Source organism: Micrasema longulum, unplaced genomic scaffold, assembly GCF_059751315.1.
Source record: "Micrasema longulum isolate JH-2025_06_02 unplaced genomic scaffold, ASM5975131v1 h1tg000987l, whole genome shotgun sequence".
Classification (NCBI taxonomy): Eukaryota; Metazoa; Arthropoda; class Insecta; order Trichoptera; family Brachycentridae; genus Micrasema; species Micrasema longulum.
The window spans coordinates 345,074-371,254 of NW_028278176.1; the positions used below are offsets into that span (position 1 = coordinate 345,074).

The following is a 26,181-nucleotide window of genomic DNA, read 5'->3' on the forward strand; positions in this document are numbered from 1 at the left end:
CTACTAAGCGCATAGACGATTGGAATTCTAGACCCCATTTACAAAATTTAGGTATTTTAAAGTTGATATTTGAAAGCTAGATAACCAATTATCGTGCAGCTACAAAGCGCATGTACGAGTGGAATTCTAGCAATGTTAGAATGATATCAATAAATTTACAAAAAATAGAGCATAGTTGTAAGTTTGTCAAGTGTTTATGCCAAGAAGTAAGCAACAAAAAACTAAATAAATAAAGCACTGTATCAATTCCATGGTTAACAAAGGGAGATAGATTTCCGAAGAGAATCTTTTGTAGACAGTAGGTAGATACCGTCACCACGTGGTCCACTGGCTGCTGGAGAATTTCTGGAAACGCACGTGTGTAGACTGGGGGATTATGCCTATTGTTCCAACGACTTGGTGTCCATTTTGGTCTGTATTATTTCATTTTATGAGACGCAACATCCCTATATATATCACGTATTTATTTTTAAATTTATTGCATGTAAATATATATAATATGTAACAATTAATAAATTTAAAGTAAATCTACAGAAATTTTTTGAGCAATGTTTGAGTATGTCCAAATGCTTTTAGACTGGCTGGATTTCCCCCCTGAGGAGTTATTCATATTTAAATTTATTTCAACAGAGAGAGAAAACATTGTTGAGAAGGGAATATGGAAGTTTAGGCATTTACAGGGCTTGTGACCTGTCATTGGCTGGTTTAATAATAACATTGGCTGGTTTAATAAATTTAACGTAATAAAGGTTTTCGATCCTTTACTTCACAAAAGTCAACAGATGGAAGTGTTGAGGAAATGTAGATGTTTAAACATTGGCAGAATGGTAAATGTTACAGAGTGTGTAAAGTGTCCACTTAAACCAGCCAATGACAGGTCACAAGCCCTGTAAATGCCGAGACTTCCATATTCCCTTCTCAACAATGTTTCCCTCTATGTTTAAATAAATGAAATTTTTTTGAACACGTGTAAAAACTACATGAAATTTTAATTAGTATGAATGTATTGTTGTTTTATGTTTTTTCTTTATAAATCCTATGTTTTTTTTTCTCATGTACTCGTATTTAAAATAATATAAACTCTTATAAATAAACAACTCAGTGTTAGTCACTCTCCAAGCAAAAGAGTTAGTCACTTTTAAAAATGATGCACCATTTGTGTGAATAATACGAATTAATCATCCTCTTAAGTAGATATGTATATAATTTTTAAAAAAACATGTACCTTTTATGAAATTTATTAATAAAAAAATTAATAAAAATTTTATCCGCACCCAGTGGTGCATAGGGCACTATATTGGCAACCGCAGCGTATCTAGATATTTTTTGTTACAAGGCAATCAGTTTTACTCTTCAGGTACCAGTCCAAGGGCAGTGAAATATTTTTTTTAAGCCAATCAACAGCCCTAATAGATTGACATCAATGAGTAATACTTAACCTAAACATTCTTAAAATCGACTTAAATTAACAAAGTGTATAATTAGCAAAAGGTGTATATATAGCATAATATAGGCGGAAATGGCAAGTGTGACATCGCAAGTCTGGAGAGACAACACCGCTTGCTTCTTTAATGCCTGCCCTTGCTGTAGGAACACATCGACAGAACCGTTTAGTGAGATTTCGTTCACTGTTCTGAGGATCCTTGGCAGAGGTGAAAAGAATCCTATGTTAGTTTTATAATTTCCCACAGCGAAGACAGGATTGGTACGCAAGTTACAACGAGGTACATTAAGGTTTATCTGAGTAAGGATATCATGGGCATATTTACAGTTCGATATTAATTTGTGCAAGAATATCAAACCAGCCAAAATCCTTCTGGATTCTAAACTAAAGATGTGTAAGAACTCTAGACGATCATAATAGTTGATTATAAAAGAATTTGGTCCGATTCTAAATTACAACGATTTTAAAATTTACGTTGCACCGATTCAATCCGCGTTCTATGAATATTATAATTAGGAGACCATATCGTAGAATTAAATTCAAGCAAACTACGAACAAATGATTTATACATAGTAATTGAAATTTTTGGGCCTTTGAATGGCTTAGATATTCGCAAAATAAATCCACAGATTTTGATCGCTATCTTTGAAATGTGGTCAATGTAATGGTTGAATTTAAGTTTGTTATAAAAAAGTATCCCAAGATCTCGAATTGTCTCGACGTTTATTAAAACTGTGTTGTATTGCGGTGTTACACCAACATTTTTTTAATTTATTTATTTCACTGTTTTATAAATGCACACGGGCTTTTTGTTTCAGGTCCTGACTAGCTAGGAATTTCCTGTGTTTCGGTAGTACTTTTTTTTGTTGCATGCATTTTTTTTCAATGATTATAAACTAGAGTATAGCTTATATAAATTAACTCTATTTAATCATTTCAAAGATGATGTACGGTAATTTACATTTTTTAGATTATAGTGCTTTCTATGTTTACTTTTGTATGGGTACTATTGTGTACCATATCTACGTGTATACTTATTTTTAAAATTATTTTAATTATCACTATTATTACTATTTTATTAATTATTATTTTTTGAAACAAAATAATTTTATTGTATTTAATATACTTATATTTTGTACTTTTTAAAGAAAAATAAATTATTTTTCTTTTGAAATTTTATTTGCACACATTGTTAAATTATTTTTTTTATATCTAAATATGTTTTTATAATAAAATGCTGTGTGGTATATATAGTATTTATGTAAAATATTTTTTTTATATTTAATTTTTAAGTTTTTTACATCACATTATTGAAATGTTTATATTATTTTCAAAATGTATCTTTTTAAGGTAAAAGGCACTGCGTGCCGTGTATGTTAGTAAATAAATAAATAAAATAAAGTAAAAAAAATAGAGGTAAATAGAGTTTTGTGATTTTTAAATTACTGTACCCGGGACGTCTGAAGTACTCTACGGTGAGTTATCCTGATTGGTAGGCTGGCTCCCCGGTAGCCGGAAATTTATCACAACACCGTCATTGGTTTTATTTCGGAGAATCGGTGACGTCGTTTAATGTTGTTAATTTTGATCAACATTGTTTTTATGAATTTTTTTACACATTTTTGAGAAACTTCGCCGTACAAAACGCTGTAATTTTTATTGCGCGAATACATATTTTATACACGATTTTCTATTGTACGGATCTTCCTCATTACTATTATTTAACATGTTTTGAAAGTAAGTTGTCTGGGATGTCTCGCATGATTTAAAATGTAATGAATTTAAACTTTTTTTTTTGTTTAAACGCAAAACTTTTTGCTGACTACCGATCTTTCAGATAAATTATCGTTTCTGACTACGAAATAAATGACTTTTTTTATAAAAAACATAATGGTTCTATAGAAAACGCAATTTATCGTTCCGAAATGATGGATTTATGCATCGATTTCTAGATAAGATCACAAATCAAAATCTCTTACACTTGTGCTCATCAAGAAAATTGATGAAATAATTACTCAAGAATATTTTGAGTTTGTCCAAATTTTTATAGACTTGGACTCGATTTCACCTCCCAGGAAGTTATTCAAGTTTACACTTTAGGTACAACAGATATAAAGAATGTTTTAAAGAATGGAATGTAGAAATCTAGGCTTATTTATTTTACAATTTATCTATAACTTTTTTTACATTAAAGAAAATGTTCGTTTACTGAGGTGTCCCGTGCTGAGGGAGATACTTCATATGATTTTAAACATGCCTTATTGAACATTATATGGATATAGGTATTTGTGCGGATGTTGGAGGACCGGCAGCTGGCCGGTGTAAAGGAGCCAAATAGCCCGCGACGGTGGCATGCTTCTCGGCTCAATATCTGCACAGTTCCTGTGCGTATTAAATAACTACTTTTATGATTTTTCGCTATTATTATAATTGACTTTACTATTTATTTATATATGTATGTGTACATCTATGCATATATTTATGTGTGTATGTATATATGTTATTATAAATACGTTTTAACTACTGTAACTAAAACATAAGATAAAAAATAATTTAAATGAATGCCTTGACACGGGTTATGCCCAGTGACGTGTTCTTATAGAAAGTAAAAAATAAAAAGTTTCATGTGAAATAAATAAATGTAAAAGCCCATAGGTAGTATAACAACAACAACAAACCATCACGCCGTTTCCCCGTAGGGGTAGGCAGAGAGGATAGAACGCCATAAGACTCTATCTTGGCATACAGACCTTGCTTCCTCTACATTCATACATCTTCTCATGCACGTACGCCGATTATTCCTACTTTTGACATGTCCATCTTCAAGTATTTGGTGGACTTGATCGTGCCATGTCTTTCTCGGTCTTCCTTGTTTTTTGCATCCATCAACATTCGCTTCGTAAATCCTTTTAGTCGTTCTTTCGCTGTCCATTCGTTCTACATGTCCAAACCAACGCAGCACCCATTTCTTGATTCTGTCGATAATGCATGTCTCAACCTTACACACTTACACGCTCTTTCACTTCACTTAAATCAACAGGTGAAAAAGTTAAAGAAACGTGAATGTTTAAACAGAGGTAAAATGGTGAAAGTTACGCTGTTTTTAAAATGGCAGCTTATGACAGGTCAGAAGCCCTGTAAATGCCTAGGCTTCCATATTATTTTACTTCACCAAAACCAACAGATGAAAGAGTTGAAGAAACATGAATGTTTAAACAGAGGTAAAATGGGGAACATGTCAGAAGCCATGTAAATGCCTAGACTTCCATATCTCCTTCTCTAAAATGTTTGTTTCTTACGCGATTAAAATATTTATTTAATTTATTTTGTATTTCACTTATTTTGCCGTCAATAACCTCAAAGACAATTTGCTTTGTCTTATGTTTATCGATATAAGTCATTTAAAAAAAAAAATCATAATTACTAAGCAAAAATAATTTTAATTCAATGTGTTCATTACAACAATATTTATATATAATCCCTAATAGTAGAGAACAATGTGCTATGTGCATTTCCTAATATAAGTTTTTTGTTGCATCTATCTATGTAGGTAAACCCGTACCAAGATAGATGCAAGTTGTATCTGTATGATGTGGTATCGGTAGGGTATCTCACCCGCAGGCAGCACAGCAAGAAGCGACAGCAAGGCGATCCACGGTCACTCGCTCAAATATTTTTATGTTCACTCGAATGACAGCGGACCACCCCGCAATCACCGCTCACCATACCTCTCACAAGTACATAAACGTATATACATATCTGCAGTTTGGTAGCCCACGTAATATTTATTTTTTAATCATCTTATTTTTCGTGAAACACGATTTTTTACAATCACCTTTGTGTGTCTTGCTACACCAATTTTGTGCAATTTACCGCCATTAATCGGTTGCTTTTCCTTATTGCGGACTGTAAATTTATTTACACATATATGCGCTAAGTGTACGTTACTAGATATTACAAAAATTACCGCTGTACATAATTACAATATTAAAGCCGACTTATCTGAAACAGCAGAGCGCAAATCGTCGATTACTGAAACATATTACGAGGCGAACGTTATGCCCGCCTTTTTGTCGGACGCAGGGCGACGCAAAGTTTTAATTAGGTTTAATTATTTTATTGTTACTGTTTGGTGCTAGGGGTCAGAGCTTCGCAAGCTTCCGACGTCACTGTAAGTTAATTATTTTATTAAATTAACTAATTTATTAACTCTTGTTTGGCTGTGATGTCAAACTAGTCGACATAGGATACAAGACTTGATATATCACCACCATAGGACACCAAGTCATGGGAACAAAAGGCATAATAGTACTACACACATGCGTTTCCAGAAACTATCTACCAGCCAGCGAGCCACATGGCGACGATATCTACTTACTGTCTACAAAAGCTTCTCTTCGGACATCTATCTCCCTTTGTTAACCATGGAGTTGAAACAGTGTTTGATTTATTTAGTTTTTTATTGCTTACTTCTTGGCATGAACACTTGACCAATTTACTACAATACTCTATTTTTTATAAATTTATTGATATTGTTTTAACTTTGCTGGAATTCCTCTCGTCCATGCGCTTTGTAGCTGCACGTTGAGTGGTTCTCTAGCTTTCATATATCAACTTTAAAATACCTAAATTTTGTAAATGGGGTCTAGAATTCCAATCGTCTATTCGCTTAGTAGCTGCAACGCGTGTTGTAATCTTACTCCTTTTTATTATTCATATTATTATTATTTTTTAATACACTAAATTTATTTGTCAATTTTTAAAATGTATAAATGGGGGCTAAATTTCTAACTGTCTATGCGCTCTGTAGCTGCAAGACGTCCTGTAATCTAGCTCCTATCTGTTATAATTTTTGATTGATCTTAATTGAAAACGAGGAACTAGAATCCCAACCGTCCATGCGCTCTGTAGCTGCAAGACGTACTGGGATATTTATTAATTGTACAGCGCCCTTGGGGTGATTTTCACAAAAATGGCGCTTTATAAATTATCCATATATATCCATATATATATATATATATATACCTCTCTTAATTAAAAAAAAAAATGATGATTTCGTATTTTTAGTAATCTTCAAATAGATATTTGTACACCGGATTTGGAAATTAAAATTTGTCTAACTATGCTGCCATGCGAAGAATGAATGTCCGCCAATACAGCAACACATCACGAAGATAGAACTCGTAACAAGGAACCCAAAGACGCCATTCTACGGCGGATGTTGTGTAAAACAGTCGGTTAATAACAATGATGGGGGACGCACGTGCGTAATATGAGCGGCGTATTCAAGATTTTTAGTTTATTTTGCTTTAACAGAGCTAAAGTATTATGTTAAATTGACTAAATTATGGAATAGAAATTCTTAAACAGTATGTCTATTTTTTTCTTCTTTAAATGTCTGAACTTTAGAATATTCCGTTCTTCACTAGTGGTGGTAACACAATGTTGCATCACCGCGCGCTAAGGGATTATTTACCACAGTATTTGAAGAGTTAAAGCCCAAGGGGCTTTTACGTATGCATAGGTTATAAACAATTTTAAAATATAAAACTATATTTTTAAATGAAAAAATATACAAAAAACAAATGAAAATACTAGAAACTTGAGTATTATTTAAAAATTAAGGAATAGTTGGTTCTTGAAATTTTATAAAGTTTTAGCAAATACATCTATTTTTTGGTCATTTATGTGTTTGTTCCCGAGAGAGCAAATTCTAGGGGACAGGGGACAGAGATTTTATGTGCGAATTTGACTTAGATATATTAATGGATTGATTTGGTGTTTATTCTGTAGAACTCCATATTTAAACTTGTAATATAAAAAATCAAACGCTGATTTGAGTCTACTGAACACTTTATTTTATTTTTACAAATATAAAAACAAAAATTTCGTGACAATCGTTCGCCTTGTTGGGGCGTTTTCAAACGAATGTGAAGATTAGATGGATTGAATGTTATGAACATATTGTTATATAATTCAAGGTACTTAAGTAAAAAATAAAAATAATCTTATGAATTGTAGCATGTACATTAATTATAATTGAGAGAAAAACCAATATTTAAGGACAAAGCTAAGCGTTTAATAGGTAATGGGGAATTTAGGTAATTATATTTGAATTTCGGAAAAATTTATAACAAAGTTAGTATTTATTGACATACATGTATGTATTGTGAGATAATTAATAAAGCTTTCTATATTTGTAAAAATAAAAGCAATTTTTCAGTACCTAGACTCAAATCAGTGTTTGATTCAACATTAAAAAGATTATACACAACTTTATTTTTAAAAAACCGGATCAGCTATTATTCTTTTATCACTAATTTTAAGAAAATTCAACGTATATAAGAGAGGATTATATGATATATTCTTTCGCTGTAAACGCCGTTTTGTAAATGTGTTTTTTTTTTTAAATGTAAAATAAAGATATATTTATTCTACCTCATTCATACAGTTGTCCATGCGTAGATTCAACAACCATGGTGACATTACACATCCCTGTTTCGCGCCTTTTGAGAACGCAATGTTCGATATAAATCAAGTGTAACGTGCAATAATTTTTTTTTCAAATTAATTCCATTTTTTTTAAATATCATGACTCCTCGTCTGCGCCACACTGTAGATTTCATTTCTTTGTATTTCACGCATTTCATTGAACTTATTTACAATTTTGTTAAATTAAACGTTGATTTTATTTGCCATTGCGTAATCGAGTGTATTTAATTTTAATAATTATACGATTAAATTCAATCTTTGGAAATCTATTTTGGCCTATTATTTTTAACTCTGTGAAATGTTGTTTATGTAAATAAGCTTGCGCTTTGAAATAAAAAAAGTCAGTATTTGGCCATCATTTAATTAATTGCATTTGTTTCAACAGAAAGGGAAAACATTTTTGAGAAGGGAGTATGGAAGTCTAGGCATTTACAGGGCTTATGCCCTGCCATTGGCTGGTTTAAGCTGCTAGTAGCTAGCTTGGCCTAGTAGGTGAATTGGTGCAGCCGGATGAATCTAATCAACATGATAAAGGTTCATCTCCTTCACTTCACGAAAGCCAACAGATGGAAGAGTTAAGGAAATGTGCATGTTTAAACGTAGGCAAAATTGTCAATTATTACTGTCATTATTATGGATAACTTATATAGCGACATTTTCGTAATATAATATCTCGAGGGCGCTTTACAGTCAAAGTCAAATAAATAAATAAATTTAATTGAAACGTTTAACATATAACATAACATTTTACACACTGTGTAAAATTCACCATTGTGTATTTAAAGTGGCCACTTAAACCAACCAATGACCGGTCATAAGCCCTGTCGATGCCTTTACTTCTATTTTACCTTCTCTAATAAAAGCCTTTATATGAAATAATTTACAGATAAATATAATCTCATTGATAAAATTACTTACTTATTTCAAATCAATAAAAATACTATTTCAATAGATATTCTAATATTATGACTAAAATAAATAAATATAAATTTAAATAAAGTGCGCCCAGCGCTTGCGGTGAGCCAAGAAACTAGCCGATTATTCCAGCTTATTTTTTCATACAAATAAGTATACTTTATTTTGAATGTCTTAACCCCAGTGCGGGTTTTTTCTCCTAGATGCATTAAGCATTTCTCACACATGCAGATTACATAAATTATTTGATGAGTCTTGATTTGGAAAACAGTATTTCAAACATTGTTTCTTAAGGCCTATTTTTCTTTGAGATGGTACTTTTGACATATGACCATATTTACTTTTATGCGTCATATTGCAAGACATTGCTGTTTTTAGCACTATTAATTACTAGAACAATTCGTCCAGTTGACATTTAAATTGAATTTCTAATATCGACTGATTTTAAAGTGGTACTTTTTATTCATTTTTTAATGAATTATATATTAAGTAATGGATAATAAGATATATAATATAATATATCACGAAGTAACATAGTTTGAGTTGATTTCATGGACGAGAGTTATTGTATCACACAGAGCCACAGGAAAATATCAATTTATAGTATATATTACTTACATTATATTATGTACCTCCTATGTAGGACAAATATATGTTTTTTTTATAGCTTACCCGTAAATAAAATCACCATTTGCCACTGATGCATTTGTATGTAAACTGTATATGTACAAACTGTATATAAAGTGTTTAAATAAATAAATAATATAAAATAATGTATTTATAAAGGTCCGTTAAATCTCCTATCTGAGTCACATCCTGCGCGGAGACAAGTTTAAAATCCTCCAACTTATTCTGATGGGCAAGATTAAGGGACAACGTGGACCTGGCGGAAGGCAAATGTCTTGGCTGCGCAACATAAGAGTCTGGACCGAAATGAGATGTGCGGAAGAGTTGTTCCGGGCGGCGCAAGACAGCGAGATCTTTATAGAAGGGATTGCCAACGTCAGGAAACACGTGATATGACACAAGGTGAAGATAGCAAAATGAATTAAAAATCGTAATTACGCTGGTTTTTTAACTAGCGTGCGCTCCCGCGCAATGCCAATAACCGAATGATTTGAACGAATGAGGTTAACGAATTTGAACGAACGAAGATACATTTTTTACAGGCAGATAAGAGGCTTTGCCTTGCAACCGACGATATGATATATCATAATGTACGTTGAACTGTTGCTTTAGTGTTGTAGTTATGATATTTTCCATCGGGGGACATTAATCTTTCCCACTGACAGTTAGAAATCCCAAATACTCGTTGGCTTCTCCAAAACGCATCATTACTGAATAATTGGACGTGCAAATGATTACATTATTAGCATTTATCGTCACTTTTACGACCAAACAGAATCTCCGCGAAATTTCTCCATTGAAAATTTTGCCATTAATCTTCACTCCCGTTTTATTTTATCGACCAGAGGGCCCTGATTTAGTTATTTCCTTAATGCTTCAAAATAACACGTTATATAATTGAATTAACAATGTTTTCCTCACTGGGGAAATCCGTGCCGAGGAAGACATTTTACTTTAATGTGAAATATATATTTACACAATGTACGCACATACTTATATGTGTGCGACGTTTGTATTCATGTGTGTTTATGTGAATGTCTGTATATGTTCGTGTGAGGGTAAGTGTGTGTGGGTGCGTTTTTAAAAAAATTGAAATTATAAAACGCTAAGTAAGAGGTTTATTTTTAAAAAAATATTTATATCTTCATTTAAACATTTTAGTTAATATTGCGTTTGAACAAATGCTAGCAAAACCTGTGTTTTTGTATTGAATTCAGTTATTAAAAAATCATCCACATTAGAGTATAATATGTATATAAATCAAATAAAATTAATTTTATTTATTATTATTAACTTCTGGGAGTACAAAAAATTGTATGATTTAATAATAAAAATTCATTATTTTGAAAAAAATATCTTCGTCGCCCTTCACTCAAGTCACCAAAATGTTAATTCAATAATAATGCAATTAGCACTGCTTAATTCAAGGTATTATTAACTAGGTATCAGAAAAGTTGTTCTAATACACGAAGGTGCTGGATATAAGAAAACTGTACCTAAAAGAAGCACTTACATACTTCTGGTCGAACGATAAAGAGAGGTCTCAGCAAAATGTTCGTACGAGGTTTTCCCAGAGCACGTATTTTGTCATACCCAAAACCCGTACGTCTTTTGCTCAGAGATATCTTTTTTTTATCATACCGAATGTGTAAAGGATTGCATTTTCTTTCGGGGCAGGTATTTGAGTAAAAAACTCCTTGATGATTTTCCGAATGTTTGAGTCTACTTTTTACCATATTGATGTGAAATTTATTTTGTTTTCTTATTTTTGTTATGTTTCTGATTCTATATCATTCTTCTGATGATATAATCATGTGTCTGTGTCAACTAATTGCTCATCCCAACTCAACACAGGACTTTTAGTCCCATGAAGTTGGGACTTATGTCTCAAATAAGGTGTAATAAATAACTTATAAGTAAATAAAAAAATAAAAAAATCAGGTCCTGATTGCAGTGAAATTGTAAAAGTATACCTATTACATTCAATTAAAGTAAATATAATTCCCATTATCTGATAGTGAGTTATTAACCGTATTTGTAAATGTCCACCAAAATATGACTGCAAGGGCGAATAATTAAATTATTTAACAAGCAAAATTGCGAAGCAAGCGCTTTAAATATTTATTTTGAAATTGAAAGTATTAAAACTATTATTTATATAGGATTCATCAAATTTCTTATTATCGTCAGTAAAATTATAACTTTAAAATATAAATCAATATTTAGTAAATTAAGCCTATCAAACTAATAAATTTGAATTAACAACACAATTTAGATCAAAAAACCAAAATTAATAATCACAAATCTAATACCGAGCTATCTTGCCCTGCAAATATTCTTCGACTCTATAGTAGCTCTTTCCAAACAGGCTGTGCTTGACGAATTTATTTTCTTGGCAAAGCCTGATTTTCAAGAGGTACCTTATTGTAGATTCGTATGCAGTTTGAGGCAAAAGAATCATTATTCTTTTACAGTTTAGTAGTGGGAACAACTAGCATATCTTTATCTCTAGTGTTGAACCCATGGAAATCTGTTTCTTCTAAAATCAACAATATTATTATTTACCTACTTTGAGTTTTCATAGATATATTGACATGTGACTGTCAATATATTGTTAAAAGTACCACATCAATAATAATATTACCAATTTAATTTGCATTTAGTTTGTTATTAAACATTTGAAGTGAATTACATGTTGGTAAAAAAGGTTATAAATAACTTACCTGAAAACTCTTGGTCCTCTGCAAAGCTCCGTCACCTTTTCTTTTAAACCACTGTTTTGTTTCACGAATAGTCCATATTGTCACAAGCTAATTTTGATATTCCAAAATTGCTCCGACGCACTAAGTTTATATGTCTGTTCGTATTGACTGTCCATAAAAACACAATAATTGAGTCTTATCCAACAGAGCCGCTTGCAACTTTTCCTTATGAAGTTAAATATAAGTGTACTTATGTAAAAATCACTTATATATTTTCAATTTATTTATTTGATACGTTTGTGTACGTTACGATATTTACCACTTTGATAATGACTGGTTTATGTATATGATGAAACACCTATTTTAATTTTATGTGAGTATGACGTTTTATATAACAAAATAATCCGCATCTTCGGGGGACCGCTGCGCTGGTTGAATCTGGTTGAAAAGTGCTTGGCCACGGTGGCGAGCGTTTTACGCCACGGCACGGGCGCGGTGCGCGGTTACCATGGTACGTTACACTTGTTCCCGTATGTATTAACATAAAAAAGTTTTTTGGTTTATAACTAACAATAAACTTTTTTTACACAAACAAAATAATTGAATAAAAACGCTTTCAAGAATAGTGGTAGTGGTAAATCTAGGACTAAGGGAAATATGGTCGTTAATATTACATGCTACGCAGACGATGCAACCATAGTGACAAATCAGAAAATGATTTAAAACGCATGTTACACAAGTTTCATCTCAGATCAGCCTATTTTTTAAATTTTTTATTAGAAATTTTACACGAGCATTTATCTGTCAGTAAGTTTTCTTTCAATATTTCATATTATAAATAGTGACACGAGTAATTCAAGTTACATAAGTATAATTCCCGATGATTAGAACACATCTCAGTTTTTTTTTCTCACTGGGAATCTAACCCGGAAAATTCTTTTTATGAGTTAAGCGTCTTGACCACTACACCACGGAGGCCGCCATTAAATAGATTAACAATTTTCAAAAATATTTTCAATTTTTAAGTAGGTTTTAAAATCTCGAGCCATAGCATATACTACGAACATCAATTTTTCCTCAACTTTTTCTTCAATATTTCTTGTCAACTTCTTCATGAATCAAGCCTGGGACCTCAATTATGGTGGACGAACGCACTGACTGCTACATTACGAGCCAGATAATCTGAACTCGATTGTTTTTTTCGTGGTTTTTAACTGAGAGTAGCTACCAAGTCAAAAACACTAGTTTAGGTTTCTGGTTCTATTTCACACATCGAACTGTATTTTTCACCCGCCTAATCACGGAATAATCTATATCTCTCTTAAAAAGAATTATCATCCAATATTAACACTCTTTACGATGTTTGGTTTACTTATTGATTTTACTGTTGATTTAGAAATCAATCTTGGGACTTAATGACGATGATGAGTGATAGACCAATGGTGATGAATTGACCACCGTGAAAGGTTAAGTTATATTGGAAAAGCCATCATTAATCATTTGTCAATATCGTATTACGAGTATATACACCGGGACCTCTTTTTACACGGACATACGTTCCACACAGTACCGTGTAAAAAATATACCCAATAAGAATCAACGGTGGATAGGTCACTTGTTTAAAAATCATTTCGGGATAAATCCCAAAATTAAATAAATAGAACGATATGTCTACTCATTATTGCACCTTTTCAAACCTGAATTAATTCTTGTGCAAATAAAAAATATTTTGTATTCTGTACTTCATCATCATCATCATTCCCTTTTCGCATCTAGTGGTGCTTAGGGCACTGCAATGCTACACCAATCGCAGAGTATCTTGATCATTTTTGTTACGCAAAGGTAAGATGATCATGATTTTATTTATTTATTTAAATCTTAAAGTAGGGCACACATATCATACATATTGTTATGTGTGTTCTAATAATAACATTACAAATATATTTAATTTATAAATTGTTTATCACATATGTCTTGACTATTATTTTAAATTTTGATATGTTTTTTTCATCATAAATATTTTTTTCCATTTCGTAATACTTTTTAATTGCTTTAAATAAAATTGAATTTTGTGACTTTGCCTTTTTCCTAAATGGAAGTCTAATTTTGTTCTTTTCTCTAGTATTGTGATCGTGTTCATGGTGGTTCCGATCAATTTTTTTCCAAAATTCTGTTTTTTTATTAGAGTTTATAATTTTATGAACAAATATCATTGTATTGTAAAATATTCTTTGTTTATATGTTAATAATTTCATTTCATTTACCATCGACTTTACCCTCGTATATCTGTTTTTTTTCAAAATGATTCTAAAGGCTTTATTTTGTAATACAGTTAGTTTATTTATGTTTTCTTTGTTTGATAAAAATAAAATGCTACTACAGTAGTTAACGTGTGGTTCAATAATTGCTTTGTAAATAGTTTTGCAGGAGTCCTTATCAATAAATCTTCTGATCCTTCCCAAAATTGATATTTTTTTTGCAATCTTATTTATTACCATCTTAGCGTTTTGGTGAAATGTAAGTTTTGAATCCAACATTACACCTAAATATTTAATTTCAGTGACTTCATTAAGTTTTTCATTTTCTATTACAATTGATGGTGTAATTTCTATTTTTTTGTTTCCTATATTCATATATTTAGTTTTGTTAACATTTAATTTTAATTTATTAATTTTTAGCCACAGTGATACACCATTTAGATCATGATTTAGTCTGTCCATAATTGTTTTATAATTTTCTCCCGATATATATATTAAGGCATCGTCTGCAAAGAGTCTTATTTTTGAATATTTTAATGTTTCGACAATATCATTTATGTATATGATCAGTCTTACGCTGCAGGTACCGGTCTAGGGACTATGAAATATTCTAGTGTGAAAACACCTTTTTAAATATTTCATATCAACCATTTCGGGAATCGAACTCGATACCTCTTGCATGGTAGGCTAATGCGCTGACCATTACACCACGAGGCAGACTTTAGGTACTTACCATAGGAAATATTGAAAAAAAACAATATTTGAGTGTCCAGGTACCCAAATCAATGTTATGCATCGACACAATTAAGTGCCTGAAAATGACAACGAATGAATGAAGAACGGAATGAAATGATTAAATGACAGGTAATAAACCTTGTGGATGCCTAGACTTCTATATTCCCTTCTCTAAAAAGTTTTTCATCTCTGTTGTAATATGTGAATGTAAGAAAAAAGTATTCTCGTTTAATAGATTTTGTTTTTCTACTGACATTTCTTGGTGGAACTGCATTTTCATTTTAATAATTAAAATAAGTACATTGTTTTATTCCGCTTTCATTTATAATTTTTTACCAGTGACCGGGTTTCGTCGTGACCGACATCGTCAGACTGGTCTGGTCATATTTCGTCTTTTTTTCCACAAAATGCGTACGGATGCTCCGGTATATGGTCAATAGTAACTCGATTAATTTATACTAATTTTATAATAATATTTACGGCAAAGATTCACTCATCTGAGCCTTTACTCAATAAATAATGGAATATCGTCTTAGGAATCTTCAGACGAGGAACCATAAACTCAAAACTATAATTATTATTTTTATTCCTGATTTTTTTTAAATTTGCACCACAACAGGCCAGGACGCCGAATTACAGTGCTGAATTATAGCGCAGAACACACAGGCTTGAGAAAAATCACATTTTAATTTTTGTGTTCTCACCGGGAATCTAACCCGGAACCTTCCGTGCGTGAGTTAAGCGTCTTAACCACTAAATCGCGAAGGCTGTTGTATTGTTTTGGCAAAAAGTTTTCTTTGTTTCAAATTAATGTCGCGATTTCATGGAAACTCCCTGTAGGGGATCCCGAAAACGAATATTACTAGCTTGTTTTTACGCGTGTAATTAATCAAAATAATTTAATCGGTTATATTGTTGACTAATTGATATTGAGCATGTTGTTCGATAAATATTCATTATTAAAACCATAAAGTCTGTAAAAAGACAGTTAAAATGTCTTCAGACACGATATCGACTCACACTAAAGAATTGTTTGTTGTATGTTACTTTGGAAATATGTATCGTTTAATTAACTCTTCGTTAACACGATATACGTTTGAATAAAAATTATTGAACAAATGTTTTTTTATTGACCTCCTCGGGATCATACTTGGACCTCAAATAAGGAGTTCGGAGGTTTTTATTATTTTATGTGTCGAATTATCGTCGCTATGATTTTTTGAAATTTTGTATGTCTGAAATAACTTCGTCTCAAGCTTTCTTCCGCTTCTTCTCGGTCAGTTTTGCCAATCAGTCCGTTGACTTTACGTAAACCGGAAATCTTTCATAACTCTCTTATCATTGGTTGATTCGTATAAACTAGTGACGTCGCGTCGCTCAAAGTTTTTTTTCGAACATTTTCAAGAAAATTTGCCGTACAATTTAATGCTCTAATTTTTACCGCGCGAAAGAAAAACATTTTTTCTATCTAATGTCCCGTAGGGCTGAAGTTGCTTATTCGTAGAGACGCGTACGATAAAGGATTTATAATTGAAATGATGTAATAACTTATATTTACATATAAGTTATTAATTTAAAAATACTTGGTACACTTCCACTTATTTATTTGACCAATTAGCGCTTTTACCCTCTAATAGGCATCTTCAGACTGGTGAAGATTAGGTTAAGTGTACCAAGTATTTTTTAATTAAAAATCTTATATGTAAATATAAGTTATTTAATCATTCCAATAAAATTCCACCAAGAATTATCAATAAATAGTTTAATTTTTTTTTTAAATTAAAAAAGGATTTATAATTGTTTCTTTGTTAGGCAATTCGAATATGTACCCAAATATAATACCAGACAGCATCACTATCTTATTTGAAAAAGCATGGACAAATGCAGGACAGTCAAAAATACTATACAAGGGACTTTACACTACAATGACTTATTTACCTGACTACTTAAAAATTTGTATCGGAGACGAATTAAAATAAACGCTAACATAAAAATCACGCGATGACTATACTAACTAGACGAGACGTTACATGCAACAACAACAACAAACCATCACGCCGTTTCCCCGTAGGGGTAGGCAGAGAGGATAGAACGCCATAACACTCTATCTTGGCATACAGACCTCGCTTCCTCTACATTCATACATCTTCTTATGCACGCACGCCGATTATTCCTACTTTTGACATGTCCATCTTCAAGTATTTGATGGACTTGATCGTGCCATGTCTTTCTCGGTCTTCCTCGTTTTCTGCATCCATCAACATTTGCATCGTAGATCCTTTTAGCCGTTCTTTCGCTGTCCATTCGCTCTACATGTCCAAACCAACGCGGCACCCCTTTCTTAATTCTGTCAATAATGCATGTCTCAGCCTTACACACTTCACGGATCTCGACATTTGTGCACCTATCATACATCGTTTTACCACACATTCGCCCGAGGGATCGCATTTCGACAGCATTCAACCTACTTTTATCATTATTTTTCCAATTCCATACTTCGCTCCCATACATTAGAGTTGGAACACGAGACGTTACATGATTTAACATTATGACATGTTTATATAATCCTAACGGATTTTAAAAATTATAAATAAAGAATTAATTTTAAAATTTATTTCCACCTTAAAGAAAATTTAGTCAATTTCATTAAGGTAATTAATTCAGTTGAATATCACACATAGCGTTGAATCTCATTCCACCTCTTTTAACGGTAGCTTGACGCGATTAAACACATGATTTTTTGGTCTATCGCTAGTTCTAAACGTGATTTTGTTACAAGTTTCATTGGACAGGGTTTCTAATGAAATATTATTAAAAAGTCGCACGCCATTTTATACACGTTGATCGTTCAATTCTATGGTTATTGCATGCCCGTTATATGGCCGATACACGAATGAGTGATTAATAAAAACTCTAAATCACTTTGTATGCGTTTGAATGCGCCGCACCAGAACATAAAATGTATAGTATCTCTATACGCTACTTTGATTCTTGTAAACCCATAATCTTATCAAATTATTAGTTTACTTCTGTAGAAAACATATTAAACCCGAGTTGTGTATTTAATTCTGTTTTAGCGCATGCTTGTAAATAATTAATTATTGATAATAAAGATCACCGCGTCTCAATGCGGTCGGTACATTGTATTCATAACTTTGTCTGTGTGTACAAGCCGTGAAATTTACAAGGAAATAAAGCTCTAATACATGGGTCATAAAATGGTAAAACATGTTGAGATATTTCTTTACCAATAAAACCTTCGCCTGATCTTGGGCTATTTTATTAACTGTTTTAATCGGGGCAGTTTCTGGGGTTGAACACTGCGCGTAAGCGTGCGCAGTCCGTAGATGTTTTCAATGACAGATAACGGGCAGCTTCACAGTCGGCAAAACGAGCTATCTTGTGACGACGTGATTACTGATAACTAAATATTTAAAGTAAAACTCCGCTTTTCGAACTTGTCATCCGAATCGCTAAGTATCCGGATCGTTATTAGGAAATAAAAAATAAATTATATGTTCTAATAAATTTAAAACTCTCGTAAGTAAAAATTATAATCACTAGATCCTTAACACAAAGACAACTTAAACAAATACAAACTAATACCACTTTCGGGCAAAGGGATTTTGTGTATTATGCTATTAAAATCTATAACCTACTTCCACTCAAAAGCTTCTCTTCGGACATCTATCTCCCTTTGTTCACCATGGAGTTGAAACAGTGTTTGATTTATTTAGTTTTTTATTGTTTACTTCTTGGCATGAACACTTGACCGATTTACTACTATACTCTATTTTTTATAAATTTATTGATATTGTTTTAACTTTGCTGGAATTACTCTCGTCCATGCGCTTTGTAGCTGCACGATGATTGGTTATCTAGCTTTCATATATCAACTTTAAAATACCTAAATTTTGTAAACAGGGTCTAGAATTCCAATCGTCTATGCGCTTAGTAGCTGCAAGGCGTGTTGTAATCTTACTCCTTTTTATTATTCATATTATTATTATTTTTTAATACACTAAATTTATTTGTCAATTTTTAAAATGTGTAAATGGGGGCTAAATTTCTAACTGTCTATCGGGTAACCCCAGTGGGGTCACATTACTTTTATTATTGTTTATAGTTTGTAAAAATAAAATATGAATAAATAAATAAACGTATACAAATACACAAAATAAAGACTTAACACTATAGTAACACAGCAAACATAACTAACAAAACAAACATAATTAAAACTAATTAAAACATGATTGAAATTTTGCAGTAAGAAACCACATTTAAAACCAATATTTCTGTATTCTTCATCCGCCCGGACACAGAATAAATATATTCATACCAAAAACGAAAATGCACAAACATTAATCTAGTTTTAATATGTATGATTTCTCATGTCACGTGGTATAAACATTTTTATTAATTACGTATCATTACGTTTTAGTTTTTAATGTATTACGGATTGATTTACATAAATAAATTTGTACGTTTTGTTAGCGACTGAACTAGCGAGAAATTCAATTCATATAAAAGAGTATGTTTTTACAATCTTGTGCTCTGTAATTTTAATAATAATTTCTCTACAATGAGACAGCAGATTTGTCAAAGCACTTGTCATAAATTGAAGCGTACCCACGTAGATAATATATTATATTGACGGCGAAATCTACAATCTACATTAGAATGACAGAATGAATGCTTAACGAAATGATTGAACGCCGCTTTGCCTTTTTAATTTTAATACAAAAGTTATAAGTGTTTTATTTTTAAATTTATTTCGTTATGTGAAGTTAGGTAAAGTTAGAATTAGAATAGGTTGGATTAAGTTTAATAATTTTAAAAATTCGTTTTTTTTTATTAACTTTATCCCTAACTCAACTTTATTAGTAAAAAAAATAATTTATTATTAAACTTGACACAGCCTATTCTAACCTATCCCGGCTAACTATTATTTTATGTATTTATCTGATATATAATTTTGATTATTTTTTATCGTGTATATTCGAAATTATGTAACTTAAAATTTCTAAATAACTAACAGTCACTCTCCAAGCGCAAGAGCCAGTCTTTTTTTGTTAATGTTACAGTTATAACATTAACCAAATAAATAAAAGTAGACTACAATAGACAAAAAAAATATTATGTAACTGTATTTATTAATAATAAAAAAATGCTTTATTTTCAATCTCGAAAAACATGACCATTTATCATCCTTTCGCGCCAAATTTAAGTGGGTTTGTTTTGATCAGTGCTTATACTTTCAATCTTTCACTTCTTTATAATATTCTTCACAACCTTAGCGCACCAAAATGTCTGGTTTAGAATTTAATTTACCTTTCTGATCACTTTGTATCACATCACTCTTCTCAGTAAAGAACACTTTCCATTCTTCCACCATACCACATCGTTCTTCGGCAATTCCTTCGCTGTTCAGGGTGCCGAGCTTTGGAATTAGCAATCTACATATTATGAATATAGCGCACCTTCCTTGCTCACGTTAAAAAAACGCATGAAACATTGGTATTTTTAGAACCATAACTTCCCTACATACTTTTAATCCTTTTCTTTTCTGGATCTTCTTCCTGTCTCCTTCCGACCTCATTACCTGGTCCCACATTTCTCATCATATAATGTGTATAACTGAAGCATTTTTTTAAATAAGTTTATGTACACGCTCTATCTGCCTGTTATTTGAAAACAAATATTTTATTTTCGCAAATTTCGTTAATTTTTTTTTGACCAGTCTTTTATTTTTTAGCTAGAAGCTATTGCTTTAAGCAATAAGTCTCCCAAAGTGCATATATATTTTAACTTTAAAGTTAAAAATTAATATAATATATGTAATAAATAAAAGGACACACGAATCCAATATTTCTTACAATTTTTGCATTATAATTTTTAAACGCAGCAAAGATAATACTAAATCTTTACTTAATAATTTAGAAAATATACGTTTCGAAAGAATTTAAGTTACAAATACATAAGACTGAAGTCCGTAAGTAAATAAATAAGAAATAAGTACGGTGTTTTATTTGTAATAAATATAATATATTTAATAGTAATTTATTGTTTCTTGTACTGCCTTCTATTTTGTGATAGTGGTTTTGCCTTGTGAGGGCGTTATTAAATAAAATAGACTTATGAAAGTCATTAAAAAACTAACAACTAAAAAAATATTAACGAATTACAACAGGGATGGAGAATACCTTAAATAAGGGAATATAAAGGTCAAGGCATTTATAGGGCTTATGACATGTCATTGGCTGGTTTAAGTGGCCACTTTACACACTGTGTAACATTCACCAGATTGAAGAAAATCAACAGATGGAAGTCTTGAAGAAATATGGATGTTTAAACATAGACAAAATGGTGAGTGTTACACAGTGTATAAAGTGGCCACTTAAACCAGCCAACGACAGGTCATAAGCCCTGTAAATGCCTAGACTTACATATTCCCTTATTTAAGGTATTCTCCATCCCTGTTGTAATTTGTTAATCTTAATGACTCCCGAGGGGGTGAGATCGAGTATTTTGTCTACGAACATTTGGACAAACTCAAATATTGTAAAAAAAATATTAGTTAAAAGTAAAAAAAAAATATATTATTTCACTAATTAACTTCCTGACAATAATATGAATAAACAACGCTATTAATAGATTAAACGCCACTTGTAAACAAAAATAATGATACAAAATTCGGTCACTTTTTAACTTTTATTTCAGTTTTTGATTTCGCGTTCCCCGAATTCACTGTTAATTAAGATAATTATTTATACTATAATTGTTTTTTGGTGAAAATACTGTAATGGCACTAACCGCTCGCTAAGTATGGAGCCACGTGCTCGTTCGTCGCCGTACAATGAAAGTGTTAGACTCACCAATATGTTGGTATTATTATATTTGCCGTTTAATTCCGGAGAGTTGCTTACATATGTGACCATGCTTTGTGCATTATTTAGTACTCTTAAAAAAGAAAAAATAGTTTGTAATGCATCAGTTTTGAATTATTTGTGGTTTTACACAATATTGCACGAGGATACACAAACTGTAGAATGCTAAACATTGAAAGCCCACCCACTTACTCTGATCCGTTTTAAAGGTAGTTTTGCTTCTTTTCAGACCCGCGCATTGCAAAAACATTTTTTTAGCTGTAATGAACAGTATTTTTTTTTCTTAAAAATTCTTTGTTTACAAAATATTCGCGGTTTTTAAAATATAATTTTCATTAACTGCTGTCAATGCTTCTATCGCCGTCAGAGAAACCTCAGTAAATACAGTCAATTCGTCTGTCACCCTTTATCTTATTTACCCAAGTCTGACGGCGATAGGGTATGTTAGTTCATTAGCTTGTTAGTTAACTGGAAGAAACAAGTCCGATCGGGAGAACTAGAACCGTTACCACCCCTCCACCTGCTTAATAATTCAAACATATTAAGCTTAAAATAAAATCATCGTTCATAAATTCGCTCTATTTCTAGCACCACCCTGTCCAAGACGAAAACCTAGCATCGACCTATTTAAAACTTCTCATCATCCTAATCAAGACCTATCAACCAACCTTAGAATGCTGAACAATGGACAATAAATTTCATAATACGTTTTTCTTAAAAAATATGTATACGTATGCGAGAGACATCAACGCTCCGTAAAGTAAACCCGTGAGGCATCAAAATTGAAGGTTTTTAAGGTTTAATGCTGGAAAGAATAAATATAGTAACGTCACAAAATACTTAGGTGTTATTTATATTTAGTGAAGTTAGTTATTTTTTTATTACAATTGATTACGATATATTTATTTATTTATTTATACATCAACGGTTCGAAGAACCTTTCACAAAAAATAATAATTTACAGAAATAATCATAGCAGTGCACAATAATCTTGGAGTACATAGTATGAAATAGTAGGATAATTAAAACTAAAAAAATTAGTAAGCATATAATACAAAAAACAAAAAGTTAAAAAGAAACATAACATTTCAAAATAAGAGATAACAATAACCATGAGAAAATCTTATTTACTAAATATAAATATAACACAGTAAAGTTGAGAATAACAAGATAATAATAATAAAAAAATTAATACAACATTAGTACTCAAAAAAATATGTGTTTAAGTCCCACTCCGACCCCATCTACCAGAATGTGTAATAAACTGCATAAAAAATATCAGCTGTCCCATCTGTTAGATTTAACGTTTGGTCGTCGCATTTACCGCTAATCTCTCTGTGTGTGGGTTGTAAGTTGACTTGGTGAGGGGCCGGTGGGTGGGTGGTGGGGGAGTGCTTGAACTTGCTTCAGATAATATTAACCGAGGTTAGGGAGCTTTCGCCGTCTCTGTCTATCGCCGTCTCTCCGATGTCAATGTCATCAGCTTTACCACTTTTGTAATGAAATAATATTAAGCTTTTGCCTACAATGATTAAACATATAGATTCTAAGGAATAACAAAATATGTGTGGGAAAAATAAAAACACGATTTTGTTTTATGGTTTAATTTTAATTTAGTCAATTTCAAACAAATTTTTAAATCATTTTAAACTTTTAACTAAAATACAAAATTCATTAAAGGCGCTTTGTAAATTGGCCGCTTATAAACCATTTAAAAAAAGAGCTTTAATTTAGTGAAATTTAATTTTACCTTGTTGCATGCATTTATGATCTTGGAATCTTCGTCACGAAATGCGTCACCTTTTTTATTCTTTTTAATCCGGAAAATAATAAAAATTACTAAATTACTCTTGTATATAAATGTGCTTTTTTCTACCAGGGTACGTATTCTGTAGAAGAGTTAAAATTTATTTTCAATTTTATCTACAAATTAAGTATTATGTATGAAAAATAGAATATGTTTATAGTTTTTTTTTTTGTAAACATGTTCAATTACTGTTTACCGACGAAAATTATTTTGTTCATAAATATCGATATAAGTTTATACCGATGACGGCGGCCTCCGTGGTGTAGTGGTCAAGACGCTTGACTCACAGACGGAAGGTTCCGGGTTCGATTCCCGGTGAGAACACAAAAAAATAATGTGAATTTTCTCAAGCCTGGGTGTTCTGTGATGTAATTCACCACTGTAATTGTGCCTCCTGGCCTGTTGTGGTGCAAAAATAAAAATAAAATTAAAAATTAAAAAAAAAAAAAAGATAGCTGTTCATAATCGCGGCCCTGGACCACCTACAAATAGGGTTGCCACCTCAACCGACCTGAAATCCGGGAGGTAAAACCATATATCAGTTAATTTAGAATAAAATAAAATGGAACATTATTTATTCACAAAATGTAATTTTTAAAATAATTATTAGTGAAAAACCATAAAACAACTTGGTATTTTTCCTGAAAAATTGTACTTTTCCACACACAAGCGGCCTTTTTTTATTCCTTTCTCACATTCATTTTGAAAAATTGAAGTCTAGCCCTTTGTTTCACTCGCCACTGCGAAATTTATGCAAAAAAATGTTAGCAATATGTAGGAATTGATCCCTGGAAATATTAGATGCATTACGGAAGAAAAAACATATGAGCCTATTTCCGGGAGAATCCCGGAATCCCGGGAGGACTGGCAACCCTGCCTACAGATGTATGATTTTATAATCTTCTGCTGTGAAAATAACATGTTAATGTTTCAAGCCAATAAAATACCCACAGCTTTCCCACCGGAAGCATCTTTATGTCATTGATCTGTTTATCTGTTTCTTCAGAGCCGACTGAATACATGTTAAACCTGTATATTCATCTTAATTATATGTTTATTTGAAAGTCTAATCATACATGCGTTGTTTATATAAATAAAAAATAATAATTATTGTTAGTAAATATAAGTATTTATCCGCCTACCGGAAAGCGGTAGACACAAAATTCGGTAAATGGTTATATGCATCTAGCAAAATAGTACAGTTTATACGTCGTTCGAAAGAAAATTTTCTGCTTTACAAGATATTGTATTTGCTTTTACTTTGCGTACATTATTTTATTTGATAACAAGCCTTCAAAATGGAATGTCAAGTAGGCGACTAGACTTGCTACATCATCATCATTCCCTTTCCGCACCAAATGGTGCATAGGGCACTGCATCGGTACACCGATTGCAGCGTATCTTGATCATTTTTGTTACACGTAGGTAAGATGATCAAGCTTACGCTTCAGGTACCAGTCATTCTGGTGTAAAAACACCCTTTTAAATAAATATTTCATATTAACCATGTCGAGAGTCGAACCTGAGACCTCTTGCATGGTAGTCAAACGCGCTGAAAATTACCTCAGGCTGACAGAGACTCACTACACCAACATGCAAATACTGAAATACGCTTTCGCCTTTACCATCATCGCAGTACACATAGTGTTTACGAAAAAAATCATAAATTAAATGCAGAGTTAAAGGCGATGCAAACACCACCATGTCCGAACATGCACTGAAATTAGGTTAATAATATTTAACGATATGTTGCAGAATGTGTGGGGGGGAAGGTTAGGAAAGAGAGAGGCTAAGAGGTTGAAAGTTACTCGATTGGTTAATTTTAAAATCAAAACGTGGGCTTTATTAAAAAATATATTTGATTATTTATTAGGGGAATATTATTTTTTAAACCTTTTTTAATATAAAACACATCAATCTTGTTTTATATGTAATATATGTAGAAAAAGTGTTTAAATACGAATATTCACTAAAATTAATCAAAAATTTTGACCATAAAGTTAATGCTTTAAACAATAAAATAAAAATACCTAATACCTTTATAAAGTTGTTTATTTAGAAAAGATACAATGTTATTTTTATATAATATACCTAAGGAGTTTTGTGAAAAACACATTTAGGAACAAGCAGATAACATAACGATTATGTATAAAAGCGTAATAAAAATTATGGTATACGTATTATAAATTAACAACTTGATCGAAAAAATAATCATTTTAAACTTACTTTGGAAATATAGGGAAACATGTGTATGTGGCAGTCCACCCTCTCTGTCTACCCCTACGAGGAAATGGCGTAATGGTAGTAATTGTAG

At 31.7% G+C, this 26,181-nt stretch overlaps 2 protein-coding genes across 13 annotated transcripts in view; one reads left to right on the forward strand and one right to left on the reverse strand.

Moving 5' to 3' along the window:
- Positions 1-22,054, reverse strand: part of LOC148277739 (uncharacterized) — a 122,689-nt gene extending 100,635 nt beyond the window's left edge. The window contains exons 1-2 of one of the 12 annotated variants that reach the window (XM_088232459.1): positions 21,987-22,054; positions 12,202-12,405 (exon numbers count right to left, since the gene is read on the reverse strand). The gene's annotated coding sequence lies outside the window, so the exon portion shown is untranslated. Of the gene's footprint in view, positions 1-12,201; positions 12,827-21,874 lie in introns of all 12 variants that reach the window. The other 11 variants (XM_088232461.1, XM_088232458.1, XM_088232467.1 and 8 more) reach the window with 11 other exon arrangements.
- The window catches only part of Flo2 (flotillin-2), a 704,941-nt gene that overhangs the window by 304,368 nt on the left and 374,392 nt on the right, over positions 1-26,181 (forward strand). The window lies entirely within an intron of this gene.